Source organism: Maniola hyperantus, chromosome 13, assembly GCF_902806685.2.
Source record: "Maniola hyperantus chromosome 13, iAphHyp1.2, whole genome shotgun sequence".
Classification (NCBI taxonomy): domain Eukaryota; kingdom Metazoa; phylum Arthropoda; class Insecta; order Lepidoptera; family Nymphalidae; genus Maniola; species Maniola hyperantus.
Genome location: NC_048548.1, coordinates 11,951,235 through 11,967,253, shown reverse-complemented (window position 1 = coordinate 11,967,253; position 16,019 = coordinate 11,951,235). Strand labels below are relative to the sequence as shown.

Genomic DNA, 16,019 nt, shown 5'->3' with positions numbered 1-16,019 from the left:
TAATCTCCACAGCCGTCTGTTCACGTTAAACCATAGTGGAAATAAAACCCAAACGCCAGTCAGGAATTGTAAATTAAGAACCTGCTTTCGTAGGACCGATGACCGGACTTGCGGTTGTAAAAAAACGAGTTCTTTGCTACTGAATGAAGATATAGAGGTATCCTATTTCCGTGTCTTTATTACCGACTTTGGCTGCTAGAAGGCTTTTTTTAAAATTAAAACCAAAGATTGCCACCGGTTCGGAAAGCAAATTCTATTAAGATGAGCCGCCAAGAAACACATTCTTACCTAACTTCCTGAGAAGATTCACTCTTACCTAATTGCATCGTGCTCTAACTGAAAAGTTAAGTATTAAAAGATTTTCAACAGACATCGAATGAGGATTTCTTTCCTTGCAAAATGGATATTCGTGGCCACAGAAAAGTATCGTAAGTTTTTTTATTTAATCTCAAAACCCCAGAATCTTTTATCTGCAATCTGAACATTTCCCTCGCAGGTTTCAGAGAGGTGGTTAGAGCGGATCACAGATTAAATAAATTGTAAGTTAAAGAATCTGTGGGAAGGTTGACCACCACTGCGGTTAAAAAGAAAAAAAGTCTCGCTTACCGCAATAAATGCAGCAATAAAGGTATCCTATTTCCATGTTAATATTGCGATAATCTGCGCTTTGAAATGACTACCTTTTTAATTACAGCTAAGTAAAGTTTTTATGTTGTTGTTTACTGTTTAATAGTAAATTGGCTGACCCGCCCCAGATTAGGTCGGATGTTATTTCTGAAAATACTTTTCTAGGCATAGAAACGGACGAAGTTTTAATATTGTTTTGACATTTTCATACAAAACTTTGGTAGTAGGGCCCCTGGGCATTGTAGTGACGGAGACTGGGCATTTAAGCATACTAGTTATTCCAGGAGACTAGACCCAGGTCAGCCTGAGGTGCTAGTCTTCGTCATAAACGTAAAATTTCATGTTTCTTTTCTAAATCTGTGTGAACTGTGCGTTGATACAGGAACAAGAAAAAGAAGAACCGATTTTTGGAACACATTAAAAAAATCTACTTCGACTTTGAAAATTGAAAATACATTTTAATGTTTTTTTTGTGATTAATCATAAATTCACGGCTTTCAGATTTATTCCGTTACTTGTGCTAAAAGACCACCTACCAAATTTCATGATTCTAGGTCAACGGGAAGTATCCTATAGAAGACGGACAGACGGGCAGACAGACAGACAACGAAGCGATCCTATAAGGCTTCCTTTTTTCCATTTGTGGTACAGAATCCTAAAAATTTGCATTAGGTAAGTTATTTCATTTAGGGTAAGCAGTGCGTTTATGGCTCTTTAACCTGAACGCCATTACCAGCGACTAGCCCAGGTTTCGGAGAGCTGGCGACAATACGCTTGTACGGTGCGATGACCGCGCCTCTGACCCGAAGTCGAGGGCATGCGGTCACCGATGTACCGACGCCCACTACTGTAGGGCTTACGCCTAGAGCATAGACAATGTGTATTTTAGGCACACCGTTTGGGCATCATCATCAACTCATCGCCCGCTTTCTACTGAGCACGGGTTTCCTCTCAGAATGAGAAGGGTTATGGCCATAGTTGCTGCGCTGGCCAAGGTGGATTGTCAGACTTGAAAGACCTTTGAGAACCAAACTCTGAATCTCTGTACCAGACGTCAAGCAGCTTACAACTGGGCTGTGAAAAGCTAGTAGACAGACAGACACATTCGGGCTCAAGCACGCACCTTTAAGAGCTAGCGCGCACCACGCGCGGCGGTGCAGTGGTGCGGCGAGTTGCGTTGCGTTTTAAAATCCGTCAAATATATCAAAATCCGGTGCGGAATTAATTTCAGTGCCCGCGCTTCCATATAGTTCCATAGTTCATAGATTTTGCGGGAAAAAACGTACGGAAATTTACCGTGGTGCGCGCTAGCTCTAACTTTACGGAGTTACTTATTTGCGTTTTAACTTTTAAGCAATTAATTATTACTACTCGCTTGAACGGTGAAGGAAAACATCGTGAGGAAACCTGCATGCCTGAGAGTTCTAGATAATGTTACCAAAGGTGTGTTAAGTGAGCCAATCCGCACTTGTCCAGCGTGGTGAACTATGGCCAAGTCCTTTTCATACTGAGAGGAGACGCATGTGTTCATCATGATGATGATGATGATAACGAGTGCCACAGACCACAGTACTTCTACTGTTAAAAGAATTTTCAAAGTCGGTTCAGTAGTTCCAGAGATTACTTCCTACAAACAAACTAACTAAAAAAATTTACCTTTTTATAATATTGGTATAGATTAGAATCATCGATATAAATGACTAATCTCTACATAGTATAAAATAAAGTCGCTTCCCGCGTCTGTATGTATGTATGTATGTATGAACGCGTAGATCTTTTAAACTACGCAACGGATTTTAATGCGGTTTTCACCAATAGATAGAGTGATTCAAGAGGAAGGTTTATAGCTATAGTTTAATTTAAAAAAATTAGAGATCCTTAGAGAAATTGAAGTAATGTGAATTAGGTCGGAAAAAATCCTCTCATTTGAGAGTTTCCGAGGCAATGACACCACATTAGTTTCTACGTTGCACCCATGCGAAGCCGGGGCGGGTCGCTAGTAATATATAAGTCAATGATTAGAATGCAATTATCGAAAACAATTTGTCATTCAATTACAATTTCATGAATCTTGACAGAATAATTTCAGTATTGGTTCTCAAATCACATGATTATATAGTGAGCAAAACGGCCGGTGTTTAAATTAACTCTAATTAATTTATTATTACAGCTCATTAATCGATTGATTCGCACGATTGGAGTTTGTTGTACAGACCGCATTCGATGTGCATTCAATTAATTAAATTATACGTTTTTATTGGAATCGTATATTGATGTCGTAAGTTAATAAAGGTTAAATCCTGTATAACTGGTGATAAGGCTAGTTATTAAGACAATCATCAATCCATCGCCGAACCACTATTGAGCACGGGTACACACGAGTCTCCTCTTGGAGTGAAAAGGTTTTAGGCCATGGTCCACTACGCTAAGCAAGTGCGGAAAGGTCAGAGTTCACACATTTTTGAGAACATTATGGAGAACTCACAGGCATGCCGGTTTCGTCACGATGTTTTCCTTTACCGTTAAAGCAAGTTTTTTATTTATTTATTTTTTATTTATTCAGATACAAGTTAGCCCTTGACTGCAATCTCACCTGGTGGTAAGTGATGATGCAGTCTAAGATGATAGCGGGCTAACCTGTAACCCATGTAACCCATACCCCTTTGGTTTCTACACGGCATCGTACCGGAACGCTAAATCGCTTGGCGGCACGGCTTTGCCGGTAGGATGGTAACTAGTCACGGCCGAAGCCTCCCACCAGACCAGACCAGAAATTTAGAAATTATAAAATTCCAAATCCCTGCCAGGAATCGAACCCGGGACCTCCCACTATTAAGACCACAGCGCTCACCACTGCGCCAGGGAGGTCGTCAAATATATCTAATAACTATGAAAAGTTATAGGTGCGTGCCCGGGATGGAAACCCCAGGCCCCCCATTTAGCACACCGAAGTCTTAACACTAAGCTATCACCGCGCCATGTAGAGCACATGTGTAGATAATATGTATAGTAGAATACATTAATTCTTCCTGCAATAGCAGCGTCATTTACACGAATTTCGTTTTAGGTGACATCACGCAAAGACTGCGGTCTCCGACACGCATGGCGAGCACAAATAAAGGTTCGTACGCACCTGAGCGGCGCGGCGCGGCGCTTCAGTCCGACTGCAGAACGCGTCACCTCAGGCCGCTCGACGGTGCCTACCGCACTACAACTTCAGTACGCGGCACCTCGCGTCACTTGCGCGTCACTTTTATACCCGTTCGCGTACGAGCAACAACGTCGCAAGATGAGCGACAGTGAAGAGGATTTGATTATTATTTCTTTGTTGTGCAGAAGAAGAACGAATTATCGAAGAGAAAAAACCGGCCAAGTGCGAGTCAGGCTCGCCCAATGAGGGTTCCGTACTACAGTCGTATTTTTTCGACATTTTGCACGATAATTCAAAAAATATGATGCATAAAAATAAATAAAAATCTGTTTTAGAATGTACAGGTGAAGACCTTTCATATGATACCCCACTTGGTATAGTCACTCACTTCGAAAGTTGAAAATACTAATTATTAGTTCATGACCACAATTTAATTTTTTTTTGTGTGATCTAACCCTAAATTCACGGTTTTCAGATTTTTCCCCAAATGTCAGCTATAAGATCTACCTACCTGCCAAATTTCATGATTCTAGGTCAACGGGAAGTACCCTGTAGGTTTCTTGACAGACAGACGGACAGACAGACAGACAGACAACAAAGTGATCCTATAAGAGTTTCGTTTTTCCTTTTGAGGTACGGAACCCTAAAATAGGGGTTCGAGATTTGTGTAGTCCACGCGGACGACGTCGCGGGCATAAGCTAGTATAATATAAACACAAGCACAACAATAGGTAGGCATATTTCCGAAACTATTAATTCTACCTAGATGAAGTAGGTAGGTATAATATGTACATAATATATTATAGTTATTTAATCAGGATTATTTTTACCATTGATGTTTTCTCATAACGCTCGGAGAGACATTTATACATTTAGACACTGGGAAGGGGGGAAGCCGACATCCTAGGGGTTGGGACCTTTGAGGATATACTTCTAAGAGCATGAGGAACACGTCATGTGCCAAAAATTAAACCTACGTTATTTATTTTGAGGTCTATCTTGCCGATTCTTGCCTGTACTTTAAATACCTAACAAGATGCGCGTGTATCTTATTCGAGCGACGTACGCATACTGAAGCGCCGCGCCGCGCCGCTGGGTATGTCGCACTAGCGTCACTGCACTGCGCGTCGCTTCGCTGCGCTTCAAAATATTCTCTCCAGATGTGACGCGCGGCAACGCGCGGTGAAGCGTGGTGAAGCGCTGTGCAGCGCCGCTCTAGTGCGATATGCGCCATACAAAATGATAGAAATGATATTTTGAAGCTCTGTGCCGCGACGTGCAGCTCGCTGAAGCGCCGCGCCGCGCCGCTCAGGTGCGTACAAACCTTAAGTCTGCATTTTGTGAATTAACTTGTTATTTGGAGCAAAATGATGTAAAAACGGTACTTATTTGGGCTTGTATGCAAAATAATCTATATATATAAAAGGAAAAGGTGACTGACTGACTGACTGACTGACTGACTGGCTGACTGATCTATCAACGCACAGCTCAAACTACTGGACGGATCAGGCTGAAATTTGGCATGCAGATAGCTATTATGACGTAGGCATCCGCTAAGAAAGGATTTTTGAAAATTCAACTCCTAAGGGGTGAAATAGGGTTTTGAAATTTTGTAGTCCACGCGGACGAAGTCGCGAGCATAAGCTAGTAGTAGGTATAAATCGTTGTTTTTATAAGTAAGAGAATGTTGTAGTCTTATGTATATCCGGACAACCTCCTTTGGCTTATTCCTTATGACTTACATGGTACACCCTAAAAAGTTAGCATTTGAGTGCTCGTCTCACCAGCACTCACCTGGTGATTGGTTACATCACACAAAAAAAATTAAATTGTGGTCATGAATTAATAATTAAGTAGTATTTTCAATTTTCGAAGTAAGATAACTACTTATAAGTATCAAGTGGGGTATCAAATGAAAGGTTTTCACTTGTGCATTCTAAAACAGATTATTTTTTTGCATCATAGTGTTGTGTTTCTTGTTTAATTAAACTCTTTATAATATTTAAGTAATTTATTTTAGATTTTCTTATTATATTTATAAACTTATTCAAGACATAACGTGACACCAAAGACCCCGAGCTAAGAGCAAAACACATAAACATTATCTATGAATGTCATAGACAACATCTTTCTTTTACTACACATAGTTTTTGAATTATCGTGCAAAATGTCGAAAAAAAACGACTGTACGGAACCCTCGTTGCGCGAGCGTGACTCGCACTTGGCCGGTTTTTTTCTAATTATTTAATTATCTTGAGCCGAGAATAAGTAGGTAAGAACGTACGAACATTACTCAGATCTCCAAGAATACACCGAAAGAAATTTCACTTTCAAACTCACTTTCATACTTATTAATTTTAAATAATTTATGGAGCACGCTTTTCATTACAAGGAGCGTCGTAAATCTTGTCTTATTACCCACATCCTTTTAATGTACTGAGCGCCTTCGAACGATCATTTCAAATTGCTTGTAATCGATTTAAAAATGTCAGGTGCGCGTTTATATACGCCTCTATCTGAAGCCCGAAGGCTTTAAGTATCTACTCATCTGGCTATAGCACAACAGCACTCATGTGGCTATCTCAGGATATTCTTAGCACCTCATTAATATTGTATTGGCACTTGGTTCCATGAATTCAGCCAATGAATTACGTAAATATTTTTTTTAGGTTAACCTACCTTTAGATTTTAACATACTAATTAAAAGTTATCCATTATATTTATTATGTTATTTATATTTCGATGGGTTAGTTAGAATAATTCGGTAGGTACCTACCTATCTAGTGGTTTCCAAGATTATCATTTCCTCCTTATTATTATCTCCACATTTCCGAGATTAGTTTTGGAAGGAAGGATTGAGGGCAAAAGGGCTCCAGGTCGCCAAAGATGCAAATGGTTGAACGATATAAGGGGGTGGACAGGGCTTAAATACCCAAAGTTGAAGGAGGCGGCTTTAAATAGAGAAGCTTTTCGCATGATGACCTCCAAACTTCGTTTTGAAGAAGGCACGCGATGAATGAATGATGATGATAGTGGTAAGTAAGTTTATGTATTAGTATAAGTTTATGTATTACAATGCAATGCTTGGAGGTTAAAATGTCACAGATAAACAATTTTAATTTCATTCATTTTGAAGGTTACCTAAAAATGATTTAATCCATTGACTGAGTTCATGTTATAAGCATCAACGTTGTTAAAATAACAAAAAACATCGCAAAAACTACCATTTGACTAATCCAATTAAATCATACTTTTTCATCTCTGGAATGTATTTACCGGCGCGGCGGCGGCGATTGCCGGTGAATTTTTTTGGTAATACACACGGTATTAATTAGTGATTGCTAAACATGCGAAACATGTTGATTTTATCTCACTTCTACAAAATATCTTTTACATAGGTGTTTGAAATTAATATCTGTCTTCTATTTATCTAACTACTTATTTATACCTACATACTTATAAAAATACTTCTCCTGATTGATTGACTGATCTATTAACGATCGAATCGATCTAATGCCGTTAGAACCTTAAATTTTTAACAAGTTCTTTTTACGACTTTCGCATTTTTTATGCAAAGATTTTTAAAAATAATTATGATTAAAGCACAAATAAAGGAAAAATACGCCAATTCTAATTTGTAGTTATCTCTATATATATGAAAGGAAAAGCTGACTGACTGATCTATCAACATATAGCTCAAACTAATGGACGGATTTGGCTCAAATTTGGCATGCAGATAGCTATTAGGTATGACGTAGACATCCGCTACGAAAGGATTTTTGAAAATGCAACCCCTAAGGGGACAAAATAGGAGTTTGAAATGTGTGTAGTCCACACGGACGAAGTTGCAGGAAAAAGCTAGTTTGCTAAATAAAATTATCTCGTAGATATTCGTGTACGTATTCGTGTTCTTACTTCTTGGTAATATTTATACTCTAAACACGCCATTATCAATGCTCAGCGACATTTTAAGTAGGGAAACTGCTGTAAAACTGCTCTAAAAATGGAAGAATCGAAATAAAGATAAATCAAGGCTCAAAAGGCTGTGATAGTTTGGTAAGGGTCCGCCTTCTAATCGAACGTCGGGCACGCACCTCTAACTTTTCGGCGTTATGTGTGTTTTAAGTAATCAAATATCACTTGCTTTAACGGCGAAGGAAAACATCGTGAGGAAACCTGCATGCCTGAGAGTTCTCCATAATGTTCTCAAAGGTGTGTGAAGCCTGCCAATTCGCACTTGGCCAACATCCTTCTCACACTGAGAGCAGACCTGTGCTTTGTAGTGAGCCGGCGCTGGGTTGATAATGATGAAGGCTTAAAATACTTTTATATCTGACAGGAAATCTAGTCTTGCTAAGCCATGAGTCAGGTTGTCAGTCGGAACTGCGAAAGTGGTTTATCGCTACACCTGTTCTGTGCTGTACATAACTCGGGAATAGATAAAGATTGCCAGTGGCTTGTCTGTTCGTTAGATTGATTTCTATTCAGACGGTTTGATAAGATCTTTTTAACATACTTAGTTAGCTTTTATTTTTAACGTTGCATAACTTACTAGAGGAAATTAAAAGCAGAAATTGTAAGCATGGTGGGTGTTATCAATTTATTAATGGTTGTTTTAAATTTGCACAAATCAAATGGAAGCTATTCCTAGTGTATTCGATGTTTAAGGTATTATAATATCTACTAGATGACATGTCCGGCTTTGCTGGTGGGAAATTTCTGAAAATCCTTTTTCACTTCTTTGGGGGTCTACGCAGTGGCGTGCACAGGAGTTCAAGCCAGGGTATGCATTGAGGTATGAACTTATTTTACGGCAGGTTATAATAAAAAATAAGCATTGATTTATTACAATAAGGGTAAGCAGTGCGTTTATGCTTCTATGAGCTGCACGCCACTGGGTCTACGATAGGTATAGAGCTTACTTACATCATCACTTGCCAGCACCTCTGATTGCAGCCAAGCGCTATATAATGTCTATAAAGCTGAAAGTTTTACTACGTATTGTCCCCAACACAGGGAAGAACGATCAGCGACTATGAAGTTCGGATCATGGTGCCTTTGGGAGATAACAGGTAATAAAGGTGTAAAAAATCTTACGTCAAAGTATAGTCTAATTTTTCGTCATGCATTAGATACCAGACACAGTGTGTGCGTCACCAAGGAAAACTTTCAGCTTTTATAAAATAACGAAGGTCTGGCACGCGCTGGCTCTTAGTCTATTAGACATTTTAAGGTTAAGTCCACACTTCGGTTGACGCATAATTTGTAGACTCGTGTTAAGTGCTTGTCGGACTATTCGCATTACCCGGGGTCATTGAACCCTGTCACAGGTACCTACAGTTGTCCCTATGCGGTCCCTTGAGCCGTTAGTGACCCACTGGGACACGATAATTAAACGGTGTGATGGAATGCCAATAACCATGACATGGGAACAAGTTTGATATATTTGTTTCAAAACTTATAGTGCATCTCTAGTTAAATTCTCCATAAATGCAAAGAAAATTGCCTATAAGCTCTAATGAGTTTCTTGTTGGTCTTTCTTAGCAGCGTTCCGAACCAGTGGTAGATCAATAATAATTGATAGACAGAAAGTAGTTACCCACTTACTATGTTATAGTTCATCTATTTGATTTTGAAAAATCTATTCTTTTCCTATCTGGTTTTACCCACGGAGTTCCGGGGATTACCCGCCTTCCACATCATCATCATCATCAACCGATAGACGTCCACTGATGGACATAGGTCTCTTGTAGGGAATTCCACACGCCACAGTTTTGCGCCGCCTTAATCCAGCGTCTCCCTGCGGCTCGACTGATGTCGTCCGTCCACCTAGTGGGGGATCTTCCAACGCTGCCTGCCTTTCACATACTGTACATATCACATCGCACTCTCTTGAGAGCTGTGCGGGTGTGCGGGGAGTTCCCTCCCCGATTGCCATCTCGACCTGTCGCGTACTATAGGTATTTAGATAGGTATTTGGAACCAGTAGGTACTAAGCTACCCTTCTCATTCTGAAAGTAAATCCGTGATCAGTAGTGGGCCGACGGAAATGATGATAACGCTATAATATACAGTTCGAGACAGGTCGAGATGGCAATCGGGGAGGGAACGCCCCGCACAACCGCACAGCCCCCGTGTTAACGAAGTGCGGGCAAGCGCGGGTGGCGTGCGTCCCCGCGCCTCATACTCCGATTGCCATCTCAATCTGTCGCGGACGCGTTTTGGTACTGTCAGACTCATTTTTACTAGCCATCCTACCTACTATTTTTAACCGATTCCAAAAAAAGGTTCTCAATTGGACTGTATGTTTTTTTGTTTTTTTTTGTTTGGAACACAGTCGTTTATTTGGAAGCACCTATTTTTAGTGTTCCGTATTGTACTTATTTCATATTAGAATCAAATATGTCGCCAAATGTTTTCCATCGCGACTCGCGAAGATGTAAATAAAAGATAGGTCCAGCTTCCTCCTTATAACTAGATAACATATTTATTATTTACAGATTCTGTAACTGACAATATCGAGTATCTAAATCAAATAGGGACGCCTACGTAGACCCAGCAGTGCTATTCTATAAACTCACAGCATATGCCACAGCCTTAAATATTATGTTTAACGCTGATGCTGTGACGAAATGAATCAATTTTTTTTCTAAATTAGATGAACCACGGGCAAAAGCTAGATTAACTAGGAAGTGCACCGCTGCCTCGCATTATGTTTTTGAGTAGTTCAAACAAAATTTGTCCAGGAATTGAATGTAATGAAAAGTATGTATACTTAGTCAATTTGTATAGCGTTATCTGTTACATGATGTGGTCCTAAAACCTTAGGTTTGTTTTTCTTTTTCTATGTGCGTACAAATTAACGTTTCCTGAATTCAATGTATGCAAGGCACCATATTAAAAGATCTGAATAGCTGATTTAACTTTTTTGATTTTGATTTGATTCGATGTTGAGTTCGCCCTTGAGTTATTACTCAAGGGCGAACTCAACATCGAACACATCGTTTATAGAATAACACAGTGGGATACCTATTTATTTTCCGTGACAAAATAATGTCTGCACTAAGATCATTAGCCTTTAGAAGACGTATTATGCAGATCGCTTACAACTTTACATATTTATAGAAATTTTAATGAACTTGTATATCAAGTGTATATTGAAATAGAAAACTAGATAAGCATAATAAGTAAGAGCTGGAATCTAAGCTAGAAATATTTTCTCCTGTTTTTTAATTTTTCACAATGATGTTAATATTATCCCAACTGCTCAATATCACAGCGGCTATGGACTAGGTATGTAGACTGAAATGTCTAATGATGCATAAAGTATCATCCGTATAAAATAAAATTTTGGTTAGGACGATTACACCTGTAAGTTTTACACCTGTAAGTTTTACTCACGTAAAACTTACGTGATTACCTTACAACTAATGTAAACACTCTTACAGGTTTAATTAGTAATTACCAAGAGGCGTGGAATTGGAATTCGGAGAATAACTTTTTTGAACGTGAACTTATTTCAAATTTTAACTAAATATTTCTCAGTCATTAAATAATCACAATAATAAACCTAATATAAAAAATCTTTTCTATATACTCACCTACTTATCTAAGGAATTTTTAGCTAGTTATATGGAACCGTTTAGAATCGCCACCTAGCCAGTGCTTACCCTACCTTCTACAGCAAAATGTAAATATCTCCGCATACCCATCAAAGAGCTCAGTACATTTCAATACATCGTTTGTCAGTACCGAGTAGGATAGGCTTGACGCGTGACATGTGTAGCAATCAAGCAATTTGTTTTCTGCAGACTCGCCGCAATGTTTGGGTGCCAAAGTTGTGCGGAATTCGGTATTGTTTCCACGAATGCGGATTTCGGAGTAGGATTTTCGACAGCTTATTCGTTTGAGATGAATTCTTAAATATGGTCTTGATTCTTGGCGCAAAGATACATGGTACCTATACGACCTATGTGTAATCTGTCAATAAGTTATTTAGCAACTTGGTTATTTGATGGTTATTTGTCAAAAAAACCGTACAATGTTCAACAAACTTTGCGTTTTTTTGGTGATGTTACTCCATAACTCAGTCAAAACTCAAATCTGAACCAAATTCAATTTTTTGAAGGAGGTCTTTATTGTCAGGTTGGTCCCAAATGGTGAAGATTTGATGATACGAGTAAATTGATCGCGTTCAGTGAAATAGCTTAGAAAACTGTAGGTTTTAACCATGCATAGCATATTTTATTAACTACAAGAACGGTCGAGGTAAGACCTTCGAAGATAGTGGACTTTTCATTGAACTTTTTTTGGCGGTGCTTTGTCGAGCATCTAAATCGCCGATCGCTGACGCTAAAAGCACATAGGTACATAGATAATTATATGATTATAATGGAATCTATGGAAAGTTTATGATAAGAAAAGAATGAGCTGTTTATTTTTATTTAATAGTAGAGTAGATATTACAAAATTAAATAGTAATTTTGTAATCTCTATTCTGGGTCTAATAAAATTTATCTTCCAGTTCCATCCATCTCTCTCGTAAGTATTTGCAAGCTATTTTTATTTTATTTTCAACTCCTGAATATTGCATAAACTGTCGTGACGCCTGCATTGTGAGGCGGGGTTCTCATGGAGTTATATTTAGAAACTATAAGAAACTCGAACAAGTATTACCCTATTCGTTTTAACTAGAAAAATGTTTGAGGTTTTCCTCAAAGTAACTTTTTCTTATTCTTAAGAAAAACTTATTTATTCACGGAGTTTACTGGGACAGTATAAGTAAATACTTTCCTAATTCCTTGAAGAACGGCTATAATTAGCTCATGTCTGCGATTCATCCACGTGAATTTAAATTTCTAAAGATCCTGTGGGGGATCTTCGAGTTACCGGGATAAAAAGTACCTAGCCTATGTACTTTTTCGGGACGCAAGATCTATATATACCTAAATTTGTCAAAATCGGTTTTGCGGATGGGCCGTGAAAAGCTAACAGATATCATCGCTAAACAGACAAATAGGCACACTTTCGCATTTATAATATTAAAAAAAAAGTATTATAATATGATTATAGTGATATTATTTGTATATACGATTACGATACGATATAAGTTATCAATATTACTAGATCTTAGTGTTTGTCCTCATATTGTATTTAAAACATTCTTAGCAAGTACACATACGTAAATATTGTACAAGAGTTACGGAGCGAAATATGATCATTGGTAGAGATATGGTTGTTTTATGAAGTCTGGCTTATTATTGCGCTGTCTAGATGTCTGGTTAGATAACACATGATGCTATGCTTAGTGCTTACACTGTATCGCATGAACCGGGACTGAAAAACCAGAGCTTAACTTAGGTTTAGGTATCCACGTGATTGCGGGGCATATAGGAGCTTTGCAAACTGAGGCCGCCCTTACCCGGGAAGCTCGAGCAGTTAGCCAGTGATCAAAATACACCGCTCGAGAAGTCATTGATCAACAGCTCGAAGCTGCCATCGATAAATTGCTGCTGACTGCCTGGAGCAGTCGCAACAGTTAGAGTGGTTCCATGTACGTCTATTATATTATGCAAATAGAAGACTGTAGTTCACTATGCAGTCGCAACTTGAAGCAGCTAATCCTGACTGCTTCAAGCTGCCCGTGTAAGGCCGGCGTTATAGAGTCTAGATGGACGGACTGCAAGCCGACTGCAGAATTGCAGTTCGATTGCAGTTGGCACAACTGCACGTAACTGTCAACCAACTGCGCAGACTTGCATGCAGTTGCAGCGTGCACTTACCTATAGTAGGGGCACGTACGGGCACATGAGTAGATGGTACGGGTATCCACACATTGTAAACTGCATACCTAGGCTACTTTTTATTCCGGAAAATCAAAGACTTTCCACGGAATTATTATTAAACTAATTGTGAGATATATAGCTCTGTCTCGTTTTAACTAAACTTAAGTAACGATTAAGCGACTCTGAGTGCGGCAGTTAGATTTAGAACTCTATATATAGTAATAATTGATAGTTTAAACCCGAAGAAAATTAAAAGGAAGTCATAATAACTAAAGAGCTTTTATACTGCGATGGAATTAGATGGTTATTTTATGTCCTTGTTAGTTGTTTTATCATGTCTCATACTCGTAAATATAGTAGACTAGCTGATGCCCGCGACTTCGTACGCGTGGATTTAGGTTTTTAAAAATCCCGTGGGAACTCTTTGATTTTCCGGGATAAAAGGGTAGCCTATGTCCCTCCCCAGGTCTTAGACTATACCTACCCATGCAAAAAATCACGTCAATCCGTTGCACCGTTGCGACGTGATTGAAGGACAAACCAACAAACAAACACACTTTCGCATTTTTAATAAGAGTACTGATAAGGGTAGGTATTGATTCACACGGCGCGGCACTAGCTATCCAAATAATATATTATGTGTTAATTGTACTTACTTATTTTATCAATGACAAGAGTAAGGTACTAAAATTGGCAATCTTCTATATATATAAAATTCAAAGTCCTGACTGACTGACTGACTGACTGACATATATATCAACGCACAGCCTAAACCACTGGTCCTAGAGACATGAAATTTTGAGGGTGTCTTCTTTGTAAAGAGTAGGTATCCACTAAGAAAGGATTTTTCGAAATGCCTAAGTGGGTTAAATAGGGGATGAAAGTTTGTAAGAAAGTCCGTCATTTTTCAAGTTATTTGCATGAAAATTGGTATTTGGGTTTTCGGTCACAAATGAAGAAATACGTGTTCCAGGATTTTTGGAAATTCATCCCCCATCTCGATTTTCTAAATTCCACCCGAGCGAAGCCGGGGCGGGTCAGCTAGTTCACCCATAAATAGGTGATCTTCGACGTACGCCTACATGCCGCATTACTTAGAGCTTAAAGAGTACGTGAACTTCACCTTATGAATAATGCATAATACAATTTTAATGGTCGGGAATGACTCATTAAAGTAAGAACGCGTAATGTATACTCCTTCAACTCTATTTATTGCATACCCTTTGGTTTATTTTTATCCTGAGACCATAGTACTTTATCCCATAAAGGCATAAAAGCAAAGTCCGACGCATGTATTCTCAAACCACGATCACGATGTTTCGCTATTTAACGACTAACGTTTATGTAAAGTCGTCATCGAATTATTTATCAACCAGTCATGTTTTATTGTGTTTTGAGGTTGTATCTACGAATCGTACCTAGCTATATTAAAAAAGAAATAAAAGAAACATGTTGGGTTGGGTTTAATTTAAACTAATAAGTAGACAACAATAGTACCTATCTGCGAGTTTATACCCACGTTTCTACATAATCAGTTGTATGAAATATTCCTATTTCCTACATACACTATAAAATTAAATTAGCTTTGGCAAAAGTTTATACAGAACCTTTTTTTCTCATATGGCTTTTAAAGAGAATTTCATTTCTTAGTGTCTACATAGACGGACTGTAAACCGATTGCAAAATTGCAGTTGGATGCAACTGCTGACCGACTGCGCAGTCCGCGTGCAGTTCACATTGAATGCCTGTCTACTGCACGATGCATTTCTTTCAACTGCAATAAAGCTGCATCCCAACTGCAATTTTGCAGTCGGCTTGCAGTCCTAGAGCTCCGTATAATACTTGGCTAATTTTGTTTTTTGTAAGTATTTTGTTTTTACCTGACACGATCTCTAATAATATAGAGTATAGACGTACATCAATGCCTGAAACCAACCTGAAACAAAAGAAAACAAACATTAGAAAATCGGCAGAAATCCACTTTTATTACATGGCCTATTAAGAGTGTGATATAGGCTACTTTTTATCCCGGAAAATCTAAGCGTACCCACGGGATTTTTAAAAACCTAGTAAGTACTTACTTTATATTATACTAGCTTATGCCCGCGACTTCGTCCGCGTGAACAACACTCCTATTTTACCACCTGGGGTTGAATTTTCAAAAACCTTTCTTAATAGTTTCTTAGTAGTTTGAGCTACAGCGTTGATAGTCAGTCAATCAGTTACTTTTCCTTTTTAGATTCGATTAAGGTCCTTTTAGAGCTTTTTGCTTCACATATTATTGTGTGGCTATCTCTAGCGGCGTATCCAAATAAACTGCAGATTTGATAGAAACAGTAACAAGCATTACGTGCCAGATACGTATCTGGCGTGATTAGGCTTTCTCCAATATCAAGAATAGGTTTCAATTATACTTGCGAGTCGTGAGTCTAGGAAATCCATGAACAATTTCAATA

General features: G+C 38.7%; 1 protein-coding gene across 1 annotated transcript in view; it reads right to left on the bottom strand.

Annotated features, from left to right (window-relative positions):
* LOC117987893 (uncharacterized) overlaps positions 1 to 16,019 on the bottom strand; it is a 51,697-nt gene that overhangs the window by 10,698 nt on the left and 24,980 nt on the right. The window lies entirely within an intron of this gene.